This window comes from Nelumbo nucifera, chromosome 2, assembly GCF_055504915.1.
Source record: "Nelumbo nucifera cultivar China Antique chromosome 2, China Antique-T2T, whole genome shotgun sequence".
Taxonomy (NCBI): Eukaryota; Viridiplantae; Streptophyta; class Magnoliopsida; order Proteales; family Nelumbonaceae; genus Nelumbo; species Nelumbo nucifera.
In genome coordinates this window covers 87,348,458-87,366,060 of record NC_142650.1, presented here as the reverse complement: position 1 = coordinate 87,366,060, position 17,603 = coordinate 87,348,458, and the positions used below count along the sequence as shown (strand labels likewise).

The following is a 17,603-nucleotide window of genomic DNA, read 5'->3' as shown; positions in this document are numbered from 1 at the left end:
GTTATGCATTGCCATTTGTCATCTAATAGTTAAAAGTATTACACAAGGACATGGAGAAAAGATAGGAGTGGAAAATATTATAGTATAGCCATGAAAAATCATGCAACCATACACCCCGTTAATTTACCTACTTGTGCATGATATTTATTAATGTTTGTACGTGTTAGTTTGATATAATTTACCACCCTGTTAAAAATCTCAGCCACGACAACCAAATGTACCATTATAAAACTCTCACCTCCCTTTGGCATGCAACACACACACCTTCTTTGTTTTTCTCAATTACAAGCAAGATCATGGCTAGCCTCATGGCTAGCCCTCCTTGTGTGTCCTTCCTAAAACTTGAATCCCATAATCATTTTGTGAAATCATTTGCAGTAATCTTAGTGTTTCTATTGCTAAATGTTTCTTCTTTCCATTCTTATGCCTCTCCTACCACTTCTGCTACTAGTATGATGGTAGAACAAGCAAAAGCTCTCCTTGAATGGAAATCCAGTCTCTCCAACCAAGCCAAGTCTATTCTCCCACCTTGGGGACAATCTGTTCCTAGTAACTACAATGTCACAATTTCTTCTTCTCTATTCAATCCATGCAATTGGACAGGAATTGCTTGCAACATTAATGGAAGCATCACGAAAATAAGCCTACCAAACATGGGTTTGAAAGGTACACTACTCAACTTCAGCTTCTCTTCCTTCCTGGGTCTTTCCCATCTTAATCTCTCCAATAATAGCCTTTTTGGTACTATTCCTTCCCACACCAGTGAACTTCCCAAACTCGCCTACCTTGATTTGTCTATCAACCAGTTTTCCGGAGGTATCCCACAAGAAATCAGCTTCCTTGAAACTCTCCAAATTTTGTATCTCCACCAAAATCACTTGAATGGTTCCATCCCAGCATCATTGGGCAATTTGAGTAACATGACTGTTCTTTACCTGTATCAAAATCACTTGTCTGGTCCTATTCCTCCAGAAATAGAAAACTTGACAAATCTTCAAGATCTCAATTTGTCTACTAACCATCTAACAGGGTCCATTCCTTCAGCTTTGGAAAACTTGACCAAGCTCACCAGCTTGGATCTGTCTAATAATTCATTATCAGGTTTCATTCCAGCATTTCTGTGTAGCTTAAGCAACCTGACAAGACTATTCCTTAATAGAAATGAGCTATCTGGTCCCATTCCTCAACAAATAGAAAATTTGAAAAATCTTGTTAGGCTAAAACTGTCAAATAACCATCTATCAGGTTCCGTTCCTCATGAATTAGGCAATCTCACAAAGTTGGTTTCAGTACATCTGTATTTAAACAATTTCTCTGGTCATTTTCCGCCACATATATGCAAGGGTGGATTACTTCGCAGATTCATAGTACATACCAATCATTTTGGAGGACCCATTCCAGAAAGCCTGAGAAATTGCAGAAGCTTGGTCAGAGTTCGACTTGAAAACAACCAATTCAGTTCAAATGTTTCAGAGGCTTTTGGCGTGTACCCAAATTTGGACTACATTGACGTAAGCCATAACAAATTGTATGGTGAGCTCTCACAAAACTGGGGAGATTGCTCAAGTTTAACAGATCTACGAATGTCTGCAAATAAGATCACTGGCAGGATACCATCTGGGTTTGGGAGGTTAACTCATTTGGGCATTCTTGACCTTTCATCAAACCATCTAGAGGGAGAGATCCCAAAAGAAATAGGAAAGATGGTATCTCTGAACAACTTGAGTTTGGAAAATAATCAACTCTCTGGTAGGTTACCTGTGCAAATTGAAATGTTGTCCAAGCTACAACGTCTTGACCTATCAAACAACCTTTTGAGTGGTCCAATACCTGAACAAATAGGGAACTGCGTCGAACTAATATATCTGAATCTCAAGAGAAATAGATTTAGTGAAAATATTCCTTTCCAAATTGGTAATCTTGTTCATCTCCAATATTTATTGGATCTTTGTGAAAACAATATCACAGGAGAAATACCTTCACAACTTGGCCACCTGACATCTTTGGAAAATCTAAATCTCTCTCACAATAAGTTTCTGGTTTGATTCCTTCCTCATTTGATGAAATGGTTAGCTTGACATCCGTTGATATATCATTCAATGAGCTAGAGGGTCCTCTTCCCAAAAACAAAGCCTTTCAAAATGCTACAATGGAAGCTCTCATGAACAACAAGGATTTGTGTGGAAACATAGAAGGCTTAACTTCTTGCGTTTCTTCTCCGACGAGGAATGGAAATAAAATGGTGATTTTGATCTCAACACTACTTTCTCTTTTGGGTGCAACGTTTCTTATATTCACATTTATTGGAATTGCTTACCATATTATTCATAGAAAAACCAGAGACACAGAGATTGTTGGTGAAGAACAAGTTTTGAGAGATGAAGTAGTACAAGCAATGAATAAGACGGATCTGTTTCAGATATGGAATTATGATGGAAAAATACTCTATCATGAGATCATAGAGGCCACAGAGGATTTCAGTGCCAGATATTGCATTGGGATGGGAGGATCTGGAAATGTTTATAGAGCAATGTTATCTACAGGCCAAATTGTAGCTATAAAGAAATTGGAGCATGCCTCAAATGGATATGGCGACATGATTGTCCCAAAATCTTTTAGAAATGAGATTCGTGCATTAACTGAAATACGACATCGGAATATTGTCAAGCTTTATGGTTTCTGTTCACATGCGAATTGCTCATTTTTTATTTATGAATATTTGGAGAGAGGAAGCTTGGCAAAGGTACTTGGTAGTATGGAGCATGCAAAGGAGTTGGATTGGAGCAAGAGAATAAATGTGATTAGAGCTGTAGCCAATGCTTTATCATACATGCATCATGACTGCTTACCTCCAATAGTTCATCGAGACATTTCTAGCAAGAATATTTTGCTAGATTTAGAATATGAAGCTCGTGTCTCTGATTTTGGCATTGCTAAACTTCTAAAGCTCAATTCAGCCAATTGTACATCTCTTGCTGGAACGCATGGTTATATTGCTCCAGGTAATTTTCTCAAGCCAATTCTTTTTAACAAGCATGCATCTTCTTTTACTACTTGCACATAATATTTTTCATTTATGGAGGTCTGATATATCCTGTGTTTCATAATAAACTGGGGTTACACCCCAAGTGAAGGAGAAAGGCATCTCTCTCTGTTTGTATGTTAATGTAATGCATGCCCCTATTCCATCAATAATCACGAGTGACCAGATTCAGTTTTCTTCTTTCATTCAGGATGAGTTATTTATTAAAGGGGTCCATGTTTAATATTTTTTATTTTTTAGAATTATTAATAATTAATCATAAATATTAGAAGACAAGGGATGTAGACAAATACGTCCACTGCTGACAGAAAAATTCTGTATTTGCAATTTTGTACTTGCATTGATTATATATCTTGCACTCTTCCCATATAAAGGATAGGAGTTTGCAATTCTATTTCTCTACAAATGGTATTTTAGATCAAGGTGTTTAAAACTGACCTAGAGACTGAACCGGTCAGGGGTCCGGTTCTCGAGTCGAATGGTCCGATCATTCTTACCAAACGGTCGGCCCGTTCTGACAAAAAAATAAAAAATGGTCAAAACTGTCAAATGCTTCAACCGCCTGGGTATATGGTTTGCTAACCAAATCAACGGTTTTTTTGCAAAAATCTGATATTAGGGAAAAATAAAATCGATCACCTGACCAATTCCCAGTTTTTTCGGTCCGACCGTCCAGTCCGGACTGATTTTGAAAACCATATTTTAGATCACATAATTATTTTATCCTTCATTTTTTTCGTTTTCTTTATTACTAGGCCGTACCTATTTATATCTATTGTTTTAGAGTAAAACTAGCGGAGCGGGGTCTGTGTTAAGAACAAGTTGGGAGATTTTAAATTGGTATATATCTTATCTATCTATAACTAATCTGGAAATCAATTTGCATTTGTGGATCCAGTTATATATATGTTTTCTGATTCTTTTCCTCTAATATCATGAGAGGTACGTTTCACATCTTCTAGAAAGAAGGTAGTGGTTTTGTGTTTTAGTCATTTTTAAAATATATGGGTGTATATTGTTAAAAATATTGGCATAATTTCAATTAGTAGCATTTATTGGTGAAAATAACTTAAAAATATAAGATTTAAAAAGAGAAAATGAGATTTAATACCTTAAATATAAGACTTAACGAGAGGGGATTAAATGAGGTGTTTCAACCCTTACAATTAGAGATTGGTTAAATACACAAATATGACCATTTTAGTATCCATTAAAGCCGGCATTAAAGCTATATAATGAAAATAAATAAAAATACTTTTATTTTTGTTTTTCTTTATTTAAAATAGAATAATTTATTTTTCTTTTTATAATTTATTAATTTTTAAAGAAAACAAGTCAGATTGGATCATATCCAAAGATCTAACTTATCAATAGGATTTGAATTCAGATCGAGGCCTATTAGATCCAATTGGATCATCAAGTTGGATCCGACATGAATAGTGTTGGATTGGATTCAGATAAACCCTAATTCAAATCCGATCCGATCTGTTTGCATCCATAACAATACCAATCCATTTGATGCAAACCAATTGGTTCTCGAGATAATCAAGTCTAACCCGATGGACTTGATTAGAATAAATAAATAGATATATACATTTAATATATATTAAATATTATATATTATACATTCTATATTATATGTATATTATATATAATTTATATTACATTATATATATTATTTGTATATAGCTCAGGTCGGGACTAGATGGAACCAATTCCAAATTGATACTAATTAGGACACTATATTAGGACCTGGAATCGACCCATTGGTTCTAGGAAAAAACGGCCCAATCGGTTTGGGTCCACTGGGTCGGGCCCCGACCAATTAACGGCCCTAGTTCCACCAAGGCCAACCAAGGTCAGTTTGAATGGGATAAACCCTTAGACCTTAGAACGGTCTGGGTGGGGATCGGTTCCAAGAATGGAACTAGACCCTATCTTGTAATAAATTGGGTAGGATCGATTCAAGGCCGATTCGAGGTTGGTTCCATTTGGATCCATGTAGAACCTACTCATTTGCTCACCCCTAGTATCTAGCAATGTTTACAAACTTTGTTAAGCATGGGTTTTCCTTAACATGTAAATTGACTAAGTTAAATAGTATTATTAATACTAGACTTAGGTTAAAGATAAAATATTTTTTGTATTGTTTTATATTTTACTTTAAATATAAAGATAAAATATTTCATTAATTAATTAATTAATTAATTCATTTTATTAATTGATTATTTAATGATTCATTAATTAAATATTAAATATTATTTTAATCAATAATTGTTTATATTATTGAATTTTTATTTAATTATCTAATTAAATAATTAGTTAATTAATTAATATTAATACATAGTAATTTAATTATTAATGCTTAATTATTAATTAATATTTATTTTATTTTATTAGTTAATAAACCCAAATGCCCAATCCCGCCTGGTTGCCTAGGCCCGCGCCCTAGAACATGGCCCAGTTTACAATAATATTTAGCTTCCCTTTAAACCCAAAATTGAAACACCCGTTGACGCAGCGTGGCGCACTCGACCGAGCTAACTACACAAGCACCCAGACGATCGAGTCGGCTTTGGACTTGAAGCCTCGCGTAAAGAGCTAGGCGTAGAGCCTAAGTAGAGAGAATTGCTAAAAGAAAATTCTTGTGTGTCTCATTAAACTCAGAACAAAACTATTTATAATACATACTAGTAGTCTTGTAGAATAACTAGGAAAGTAAAACAACTAAAACAACTAGGAATTGGACTTGACGTCCACCATCCGATAGTCCACCGTCCGATAGCCACCATCATCCAATGCAGGTTGGATATGTGGGTTGTCGACATTATCCTGGGCTTGTTGGATCACGTAAGGACTCTCTAGGCGTGAGCGGCGTGGATTGTCGCTGGTTGTTGAGCTGGTCCTCCATCATTCTCCCCCACTTGGAAAGAACTTGACCTCGAGTCATGACTGGGATATGCAAGTGTTGTCTCCGGTAAGTAACGATGAAAATCAACAACATTAAAAGTTTTGGAGATACCCATGTGATCTGGCAAGTCCACTATGTAAGCGTTGTCATTGATCTTCTTAATAATCTTGTATGGGTCGTACTTCCGAGGCTGTAGCTTGCTATGTTTCCCCACGGGTATGCGTTCCTTCCTTAAGAACACCATGACTTCATCATCGATGCCAAACACTTGGTGCCTGCGATGCCTATCAGCTGCAACCTTATACTTTGCATTGGTCCTTTCTAGTCTCTGTTGTACTTCTTCCTGTACTGACTGGATCTGTTCTACTAGCTGCTTTGCAGAAGTGTTAAGGCCGTGTACTCTGGGTAGCTTCACTAAGTCCAACGCATGGTTAGGTACCTTCATGTAAACAATTGAAAACGTGGATCTACTTGTAGAGCTATGAACTACGTTGTTGTAGGCGAACTCTGCCTGTGCTATGGCAAAATCCCACTGGTTCGGTCTCTCCCTGCAGATACTGCGGATCAAGTTACCTAGGGTTCGATTCAACACCTCTGTCTGTCCATATGTCTGTGGATGAGCTATACTACTGAAATTTAATAATGAGTCAAATAGTTTCCATAGGGTCATCCAGAAGTGACTTAAGAACCTTGTATCTCGGTCCGATGTGATGGTCTTAGGTACCCAATGTAAACGGACAATCTCTATAAAAAATAGCTTAGCTGTCACTGTTGCATCTGCGGTCTTCTTGCATGGGAGGAAATGAGCCATCTTGGAGAACCGGTCAACCACTACGAAGATGGAATCCATATTTCTTGGAGTCTTTGGCAAGCCTAACATGAAATCCATGGACAAGTCTTCCCAAATCGCAGTAGGAACAGGTAGAGGCATGTAGAGGCTAGTACTCGCAATAGTGGTCACATCCCTCCTTAATTTAGGCCAGTAGTAACACCCCTTGACTGCTTCGATCATTTTGTCTCTCCCGAGGTGTCCTGCTAATCCACCCCCATGCAGATCCCTGATGATCTTCTCGCGGAGGGAGGTGCAAGGGATGCACAATTGTTCCCCCTTCATAAGGAACCCATCATGAATGTAGAAATCACCTGCTGGCTGTCGATTTATGCACTTTTCCCACACCTGTTTGAAGTCCTCATCCTGGGCGTACAAATCTTTCAAGTATTCAAAGCCCATAATTTCAATGCTGAGAGTCTTGATGAGGGCTACACGCCTACTTAGAGCATCGACCACTGTGTTTTGCTGTCCAGCCTTGTACAGAATTTTGTATGGGAACTTATCAATAAAAGCAGACCATCTTGCATGCAAGTCACTCCTCAACTATTTTTGCTTACTTAGATACTTAAGAGCTTGGTGATCGGTGTAAAGAACAAATTCTTTAGCAATTAAATAACGTTCCCAGGTTTTCAGTGCTCTAACAACAGCATAGAATTCTTTATCATAAGTAAACCACTTCTTCCTGGCTTCGCATAACTTTTCACTAAAGAGGGCAACTGGTCTCTTTTCTTGTGACAATACAACCCCTATGCCAACTCCACTGGCATCACATTCAACCACAAATAGTTTGTCAAAACTTGGTAATGCAAGGACAGTAAAAGGGCGCAGTACCTGATTCATTAGCCTCATGAAGGTGCTGGGTGCGTTAGTTAGTCCAAAGGGCATGACTAACCATTCGAACAATCCATCTCTAGTCTTGAAAGTTGTCTTCCACTCGTCTCTAGGATGGATCATGATCTGATGGTAACCACTCCTGAGATCGATTTTGGAAAAGACTACAACTCCATCAAGTTGATCCAGCATGTCGTCCAGCCTGGATTATACCTGATCCAAAGATTCTACTTGAACCATAATCGAACCAAATCTGAACCAAAAACAAAAAGGGAGGATACCTGATCCGGAGAAACAGTATCTCCCAAAGTTGGTGTTCACGCCCAAAGAAGACACCAAGATCCGCTCCTGCTGAAGATGATACAGTTGTGGGTGGAACGGAACCAGCAGAGTGCGTCCTACACACTGGATCCTTAGCAAAAACCCTCTAGAAACTCTGAACACTGAAGTTTTTTCAATCTTTTCGCAAGACTGATGTCAAGAACTGATTTCTTGACTTCCTATTGCTACAAAGATCAAATCTTGCAAGAGGGAATGGCGGCGGCTGGAGAAGAACTCCTAGGACGAAGATGTCTGAACTGCTTCTCTTTTCTCTGGAATTTTGTATGAGATCTAATCTCTGTTCGCAGGATGATTTCTTGCCAAAAAACCCTTGGTTCGAAATCTGATATATTTCTCTTGGGTTTCTCCTCCTTTCTTCTTGATTAAGAAAACCTCCTAATTAGGAGTTATTCCAATCCAAATCAATATTTGGATAGGGGATTATCTTAATCATATATGCAGATTAAGTTAGCTTACTCCTGATCTTATCAGGAGGTTACCAGATTCAAATCTAATTTGAATTTGGTCTCCTGGAGTGGATAAGGTTAAAGGCCCAACCCTTTTACTAACATTAACCTCACATTCACCCCATAGATGGGTGATCATATCAGCCCAGCTCGAAATGGGCTTTTGGCCCATTATATGTTCAGTGTTTAACTAGTTTCTAATCTGCTACCCAGTTGGGCTTCTTTGTATGGTGTGGGACCCAAGCATTGATCTACACACCAACCACATGGGTTTGGCCCAGCCTTTATTACAAGGCCCAGCCGAATTCACTAAAAAACTCAGTGAACCCCTGAGTCCATCACATGGACCCTATGGGCCCAACACTTACATTAAGTGGTCCCTGGGCCAAGCCATCTTATAAAAACCCAGGGACTGTGGGCAGGTGCAAGATTAGCCCATCAGGTATTATCCTAAATGGTCTTACACTTAACCTCTCAGCCCTTAATGATCAAGCACTGCCCGACAAGAGAGGACCTCTCCCTTGGCTGCAAGGAATAGTGCCGCACTCTGTACTCACATGGATCTCGGGAATTAAAACCATTTGCAAACATTTCGAAACCGTACATATATATATAAATATATTAATTTTGCAAAACAAAATTTCAACGATTGAAATCAACTACCGGCAGTTTGGTTTCCATCAGAGAGAGTGCATTCCCGATCATTACCTTTGTCCGACAAAGGGGCTGATCCTGTCACTATGATCATCCACTCAGATGAATTCTCAGACTGTCCCAACATACCCAAGTTTTGATCCCCACCAAGGATCTCACTGATTGGCATATCAAAGACAGCCTGATCCGACACCTAGTGAAATATCATAATCGAGTCTAGGGGTCAGGTGTAACTTTCCAGTTTTGCCCATCTGTCTCCAAGGTCCAGGGCAATACTGGAAATCTGGTCCAGTTCAAGGATTCGAGTAATCCCATACTGCATGTGCCTTGGGTCTTACCCTGGTGGCCGAGACAGGCCATCCCAACACTTGGTGGCACACCAGTATCAGCCTTAGCAGGATAAATCTCCCCAGACTTATCCAATGGCTGTGAACATTTAAAACTAACACGAGTCTCTATAAGTGTCCAGTTTTAGGGTCTTATACAGAATTATACCAAACAACATGAATCAAATATGCACTTTATTTATTTACACTAAATGTCAAAGGTACATCAAATCGGATTGAAGCTAAGGGCATACAAGACTGTCTAACAAATAAGACCTATATGAATTGATAATAATCACAATATTATTCACATCATTGATCAACAACTTTATGATTTAATTTCACAAAACATAATGATAAATATGTTATAAAAAGTAATAACAATCAAGCTTTACAAAAAGAGACAATATGCAATAGCTAAAAATCATATAAATAGATATAAGTGTTTGTATAGCAATAAAAATACTTACATAATTTTTTACCCAAGAAACTTTCAATTATACAACATCTTGTAGGGTTGTAATGTGTTCATATGATTTCATTAATGTTGTTAAAGGGCTAAGTATAGATTTAATGTACCCTTCTACCCATTCAGTTCCTAATGGCTCTCCACATACAATTTTAGTAGGATTATCACTTGATAAAACACCGTAAGCTACAATTCTATTAACTGCTGGAAACTTCAACTTAACTTGTTTCTAAAAAACAAATGACTTTAAAATAGTAAGTACAAATAGGGGGGGTGGCAACGAGCTGAACTCTTTACGAGCTATTCAAGCTCGGCTCGTGAGGCTCGCAAGTCGGCTTGAATATATATATATATAATTATAGAAAATTATATATATAATAAAAATATTATAATTCTTAATTTTTTAAATATCAAATAAAAAATATTTTTATATATAATTTTTTATATTTATAAAACATTTTTTCTCAAAATCGAACTCGAGCCATACTGAAGTACAAAAGTTGATTAAACTAAGTTAAAATAGATAAACAAAGTTGAAGGACTAGCCAACTTTAAGTTTTATTTTTAGACTAGCTAACAAAATCGGCTCGAATCTACCTCTAAGTACAAAAGTTGATTAAAATAAGTTAAAATAGATAAACAAAGTGTAAAAGAATAAGAAAACTTGTAAATTTAAATTTGATTATTTAATATACTTTTTTTATTGTATTGCTTCATTCACATAAGATGTACTGGCAAACAAAGTTGGAGGGCTAGCCATACGAATTTGGTAATTGGTTCTATTAATTATTAAGAAACTTGTAAGTATACGCATTAAATAAAAAAAACTTAATAGTATATAAAAATTATCAAAAATAAAATTTGACAAAGTAAAAATTATAATTTTTTACACTATAAGAATTTTCAAGTATGTGGCTTGCAGTAGAAAAAAGCATTAAGTGTGGGGAAAGGATGAGACTACCCATATCATTTAAAACTTTGCAAAAATAAAAATAAACACCATTAAAAAAATATAAGACAATAAAAAAATACCTTAAAATAATCTAAAAAATAAGAATGTGTCTTAACTTGTACCCTTATGTTCAATACCAATTCTTTAATTTGAGCAATTTCCTCAAGATGAGAGTATTTATTTTGTATTTCAGCATATTTACCATCCATATCATTGACTTTCTTAGACAATTTATTATTTTTTCTTCAATTAATTTGCTATTAAAAGCACGCCTGGTAAGGATCTCCAAATGCTTGTTGGAGTTGCACCTAACCCCAATAAAAGCACATGCCCATGCCTTTTTTCACCCATCACCTGTGAAAAGAAATCATTCTTAAAAGATGTACTACTTTCAGATCCATTTGTTGATTGTTGTGAATCTAATTCTTTTAACTTATTCTATAATATTAACCAAAATAATGAATCGTTAAATGAAAGCATAAATAAATAAGTAATAGTAAAAAAATTATTGCAACAATACTATACTATCACTTATGTAGAAGCTGAATCAACAACAGCTCCATCTTTCTTTGTATGTGTCTTTACAAAAAATTGGACATTGTCTATTTGAGATCCTGATTTCTTTTCCTTTGATTTAAATATAATAAAGAAAATAGAAATTGAGTTATAACATAATACCAATTAAATATAATACATATGACAATAAAAGAAACAAAAATGCAAGCTTTTAGCTGGTCATGCCAAATCCTAGCAAAGCTTTTTGTGCCTGCGCAATGTCCAATTTTACTCTACACGATTGGCCTCATTAATATCACTTTTTCTCTGAAATTTTGCATTCTAAACTCATTTAATACAATAATTTAATAAAAAATATATATTAATATAGAGCAAGGTATATATAAATTAACCTTTGACTTTTCAGTATCCTTTAGTTGTAAGAAATTAACCCATTGCTCTTTTGAAACTCTTTTATCAAGGCAATCCATTTGTTCAATAATTGGAATTTTAGGATTATAATATTTTACCTTTAATTTATGTTTCCAATGCTTACTTTTCATATTTAAAACTTTTAATGTCCAATCTTTCCCTTATCATCAATATCAAATTTAGACTAATAAGCACACAACAAACACATATATTAATATAAATAATTAGAAAGAAAATAAAAAAAAACAAAAGAACATGTATATTACCAAAACAAATCTCCACGCAGCTTCTTTTTGTAATTCAGGAATGCCATGCCAATTCTTTATATCAATAAGAAAATATGTAGAAGTTCTTGCAATGGTTCCCAAAAACTGAGAGATTTCCTTTCTTGATTCTATCACCAGTTGAACATGTTTGTTCAATTCAATAACCTTGTGTTGACCCTCCTTCATATTGTATATGCGATTATATGTTGTGGGTCTACGGCATTTTTTGTGCTTCGGTGAATTGGATTGATGGTCAGGTTCAATGTCTTCTTCATTTAGTTGAGAAGTTGATGAATTTGGTTGAATATGCAATTGCGAAGCTTGCACTTAGGGCTGGACTATGCTTGTTTTTACTAGTGTTTGTGCTTGGGTTTGAAAAATTTTTGGAGGGTCATTGGCTTTCTAATTCTCTTGCACACTTACTCTTGATGGTTGTGCCTCAGTAAAAAGTAGACGCTTACTTTTCTTTCTCATAACCCTGAACTAACCAATGCATAACCATTAAAGTAAAAGAATATTAGTGCAAATAAAAAATTGAAAATATATTTACTTGTAATTTCTTACATCTTACTCTAATTGTGATTGTTGAAAGCAAACTGAAGTTCAATCTTCCTCAAACAATTAAGCACAATATTAATACCATCAATTGACCTCTGAAAATCTGATCACAAAAAAGAAAAAGAAGTTATATACTAATGCTTTAAACGTAAGTAAACAATATAAAGTACATATATCAGGTCTTTGTCTTCATTTCCATTAGCCACCTCCCAACTCCAACTTCCATCCAAAGGAAAAACAAAAGAAAAAATGAACAAGAAAATCAAATAGAAAGAAACCCTAAAGTTTAAAAGTTACACTCATAGAAACCCAATCCCCATATTCTTTCATATATTACAACCAATTTGGGTTTGTTCAATTTCAGATCTCACTAACTGTCAATTGATTTTCGACACCAACTAATCTCTGGGGTGGATATGCTGTCATTGGTTGGACTGAATCTAGTGCATATTGGAGCTATACACTTTGTATAGAGCTAGAACTCCTAGATTCTTTGGAAGAAACAGAGCTAGAACATGTAGATGTCTAACTCTGTAGTTTTGACAGAGTATGCTAAATTCTGTTTGACTAGTGAGTGGTTCCAAGTGATTGAGAAGACAAAGTCATCCCCCTTCCTCTTTAGAATAGAAGACAAGCAGTGCAAGGTCTGCACTCATGAGGATTTCAACTGTAAAGGGACAGGCTCATGTTAGGTCTTGTTAGGTTTGCAATCACCAAGTAGAAGTTAGAAGGCTCATGTTTGGTTTGCACTCATGCCTAAAACTATTTTCAATTTTGGGTGCAAAGGGGCAGACTCATGATAGGTCTGCACTTATGTTTGAGTTAGAAGCCTTAAAAAAACCATTCAAAGTAGTAATATAGAAAGAGAGAATCATGCCTACAATGTGGCAAGTAGGAGGATAGTTCAAATGTCTACTTTGAAGAATCCAAAAATTATTCAAATTGGATTTTTCCTGTTTCAACAATGTGGCAAATTTGTCATCCTTTGGTTTAACTTTCACAACAAAAGCAAGCAATGCAATCAGGTATTAAAACAGTTAAAAGCCATTTGAGAAGAGAAAAAAGCCCATACATTCATTAAGCATCTATACAACCAAATACCAACACCTTCTTGGAAGTGTAGCTAAAGTTATGGTGTGTGGTACAAGTCTGAAGCTATTAAAGATTAGAGGATTACATTTAAGTAATGTTTCTAAAACCAACCTTGGACATCAAACATCAAGGTTGAAAAGATCACGTTTAGTGGTTCAAGCACTCAATTAGCTATTTAGCTTGTGGGGAGTGTCTCTGTGGTAGGGCTGTTCACGGGTCGGGTTGGGTCGGTTTACTGCGGTTTTTCCAACCGACCCGACCTGGTCGGGTTACTTGATATAGAAACCAAAACCGACCCAGTGTTAAGCAAAACTGATTTGGTCAGTTTGAGTCGGGTTGGGTCGGTTTGGGTCGGTTTCGGTTCTAAGTTCATCCCTGTGATAAAAACTTACTAATTTTAAAAGCTATCATAAATTGAACATCATTTCAGCCATATCCTATGATAAAATTTAAATGAAAAGTTAATCACAAAAGTTGTTCATTAATCATTATTCACTAATCCAAAGTTTCTTGCAACCATTCAAAAACTAGGTGGCCTAATGGGCTTTGGAACTTCATGTTTGAACTAGGAACTAAGTCAGTTCGGTTTGGGTCGGTTTCGATTTTCTTGTGTGAAAACCGAAACCGACCCGAATCATCGGTTTAGGAATTTGCACAACCTGAAACCGACTCGTGCTGATGAAAACCCGACGAACTCGGGTTGGGTCGATCCGGGTTGGTCGGTTTGGTCGGATTGGGCCTTCTTATGAACAACACTACTCTGTGGGTAGCAGATATGAGCTCAGCTGAAGACATTGGTGGGTAGCTTATGGGTATTGTCTTTGTGGATAGCAGATTTGAGCTTAGTTTAAGACATTGTGGATTTTACCATCAATGAAGATGGACTAAAGATACTCATCATTTTAACCCAATAAACTACCTTCACTTTGTAATGCCTTCAATAAAAATATTTTTCATTTATTTGTTTTTCACATTTCAAATAGTGATTTCAAGGTAAGTTTAGCTATGTCACTTGAGAAATATTAGATTTGTCAAAAATATTAGAAAATAAAATGCTTCATATTTGTTTTGATATTTTTTTTCTTGCTTCACCATGAAAGGGGCAAAAATGAGTTTTTAAAAAATTTTAACATCACATATAATCAAATCTAAACACATTACTAACAAAAGGGAGGTCTTTGTTTGATGACATCACCTAACATGGGAGGTTTCAATATTTATGTTAAAATTCAAGGGAGGTTTAAGTCTTTTGCCCTATAAAGTAAATATATCAGGTCTCTGTCTTCATTTTCAGTAGCCACCTCCCAACTCCAACCCCCATCCGAAAAAAAAAAATAGACAAAACCAACCTTAGACTTCCAAAAGCAAGGTTGGAAAGACTACTAGTTTAGTGGTTCAAGTAGTCAATTATCTATTTAGCTTGTGGATAGTGTCTTTGTAGGTAGCAGATCTGAGCTCAGATTCAAGACTATATTTCTGCTATCAGCTGAACTTAGAGTAATGTTGGTGATACCCTATGGTTTATCAAGAGTAATAAAAGTAATATTGGGGTAACATCCTATGGTTTATCAAGGGTATACACTTGGTCTAAAACCTGATGCAATATTAACAACAATTAATATAGATATAGAAACCTTGCTTTAAAGAATAAACTTAAACCACCTTATCATTAATTAGGAATTGGGTTTGCTTGAGGACCGGTTCTAACTTGTGACCTAACCACACCTTAGCATTAACCATTTTGTGACCAAGGTGGAGTTAAAGTGGATTATAGTTTCTAGTGTAAGATTATAGCTTCTAGTGTCAAGGGTAAGATTATAGCTAACCATTTAGTGACGATGATTCAATAGATCGTCACTATAATTCAACATTTAGTGATGATGACTCAATTGTCTGTCACTATAATTCAACAATTAGTGTTGATGATTAAATTTCCTATGATTTTTATTTGTGATGGATGATAACTATCCGTCACTATATATCAAGTTTTTGTGATTTTGTGATGGACAAGAACATATCCGTCACTATAAATTACAGTTTTAATGATGGAACTCCAATTATCAGTTGGTATAGACATTTTATAGTGATGGACAACCACTTCATTACTTTGTCGTCACTAAATGTTGTATTTCTAGTGATGGAACTTTAAATTCGTCACTATAAATTATTTATAGTGATGAGCATCACTGTACGTCGGTCACTATATCCTAATTTTCTTGTAGTGTGTAGCTGTTACAAGGCTACGTATCCACCTTGTCAATCTTCGAATCAAAATCTATCAACGAGGGTGGCTAATGTGGGCATATCTTCGTCATCTTATCCTTGTTGAGCCTAGTACATAGCTACCGCCATGGATTTATCAAGATTTGTTGCTGAGTTTGATTCTCTCTAATCTCCTCTCTGGCTACCTCTTTTGCATCCTCACACGTTGCTTGTCTATCCCCGATAGCTTTATCATCCTGTGTGGCCAAACAATAATCAATCCACATCTCTTTCACTCTAGCTACTAATAAATGACAACATTACTAAGCACCTAATCTGTACATTGACCGTAATTGTTGATTAAGAAGCAAGGGGATACCTCGTAGTAAGATAGTATCATAGTATTCCACTATGACTCTTAGTTCTACTAAGAGTGCTTTCCTAATTTTTATTGGATCACGTTTGAATTGTCCCATGATAAGAGTAAGTTCTACCCAAATCAAATGTTGAGGGAGAGCTCGCAATTAACTTGGCCACTATATGGTTTTCAATACCATAACGATCCTCCACTGAGACGGAGAGCGAATAGAGAAGCAGTAGCCACACAGTCACAAAGAAGAGTCCTCTTCAGTTGAGGCTGATGCATCCATTTAACTCTATTGTACTCTTTTCAGCCAAAGCCAAGGTTTCCATGCAGCACACCATCTGACTTCAACCATTACGACCTCAAGAGTGGAGGGCAAGTGATTTAGGGATATTTGGCGGGCCTTAGATCGCGTCACGTGGCATCAGCTGGATCAAATCCTGACTGCACATCACCAACTGCTTTCAACCACTCCTAAGGCAAGGTTAGTTATAAAAGTGGTACTCATCTCAAGGTAAGCACATTCAGAATCCCAAGAGAATCATTATTGGCTATTAAGGACTAAGCTCTGAACTCCCGTCTCTTGATTTGTCCAACCCCTCTTAAGCATTCGGTTAACTTGATCATCAGAATCTCTACCCTTGGGATAACACTCGGGGCCTCTGACATGTGATCTTCTCTTGTTTACAGATTGGACCTATCGACCTCGAATACTAATGAAATCACCTTGTTGCTCTCAGCTTCATATTTGACAGCAATAAATACCATTAATCTCTACAAGACTACAACAACGACACTCTGATTGGTGGTGATGCCAATGGCATCACTTTGACCAACAAGGCCATCTCTCTCGTTGCTTTCTGATGCTGACTGCAATACTGCAATACAGAGGATGGACTGCTGTTTTGGGTTTGTCCAAAATCCCGATTCTCAATGGACTACATGCATCTTGAGTTGAGATGGGTTTGGCCTCAAGTTAGCCGGAAACTGGGAATACGTCCCCCCACTTGATTGGCTCCTCTGTGGCTTGAGACTTCTGTGGTTGTTGCTGGCTCAATTAATTATAATAGATGGGAAAGTGTTGAATGCCTTATTGCAGAAAGATTCTGCATCAAAAACTGAATCTTAATATTCAAAAGGACGCTGCTACCTTGTTTAATTTCCAATTAATACTCGAACCTCTGATAGCGATTTCATTTGACAAGAGTCCATATTTTCACACAGTTTTATAAATATTTAATAAGCTCTGAATGAGAACTGCACCAAGTTAGTTCATAAGGAGACACAAAGTCAAGTTGGTTCATAAGGAGACACAAAGAAGGCTCATGTAAGGAGGAATAGTGCCAGGCTGATCCGGTTATACTTACAGACATGAGTACACGACATAG

General features: G+C 36.4%; 1 pseudogene across 1 annotated transcript; it reads left to right on the top strand.

Annotated features, from left to right (window-relative positions):
- Nucleotides 1-283: 283 nt before the first annotated feature.
- LOC104606087 (uncharacterized) lies at nucleotides 284-17,332 on the top strand (annotated as a pseudogene). Its single transcript, XR_016082774.1, has 2 exons — nucleotides 284-3,002; nucleotides 16,526-17,332. The product of XR_016082774.1 is annotated as an uncharacterized LOC104606087 (transcript).
- The last annotated feature ends 271 nt before the right edge of the window (nucleotides 17,333-17,603 follow it).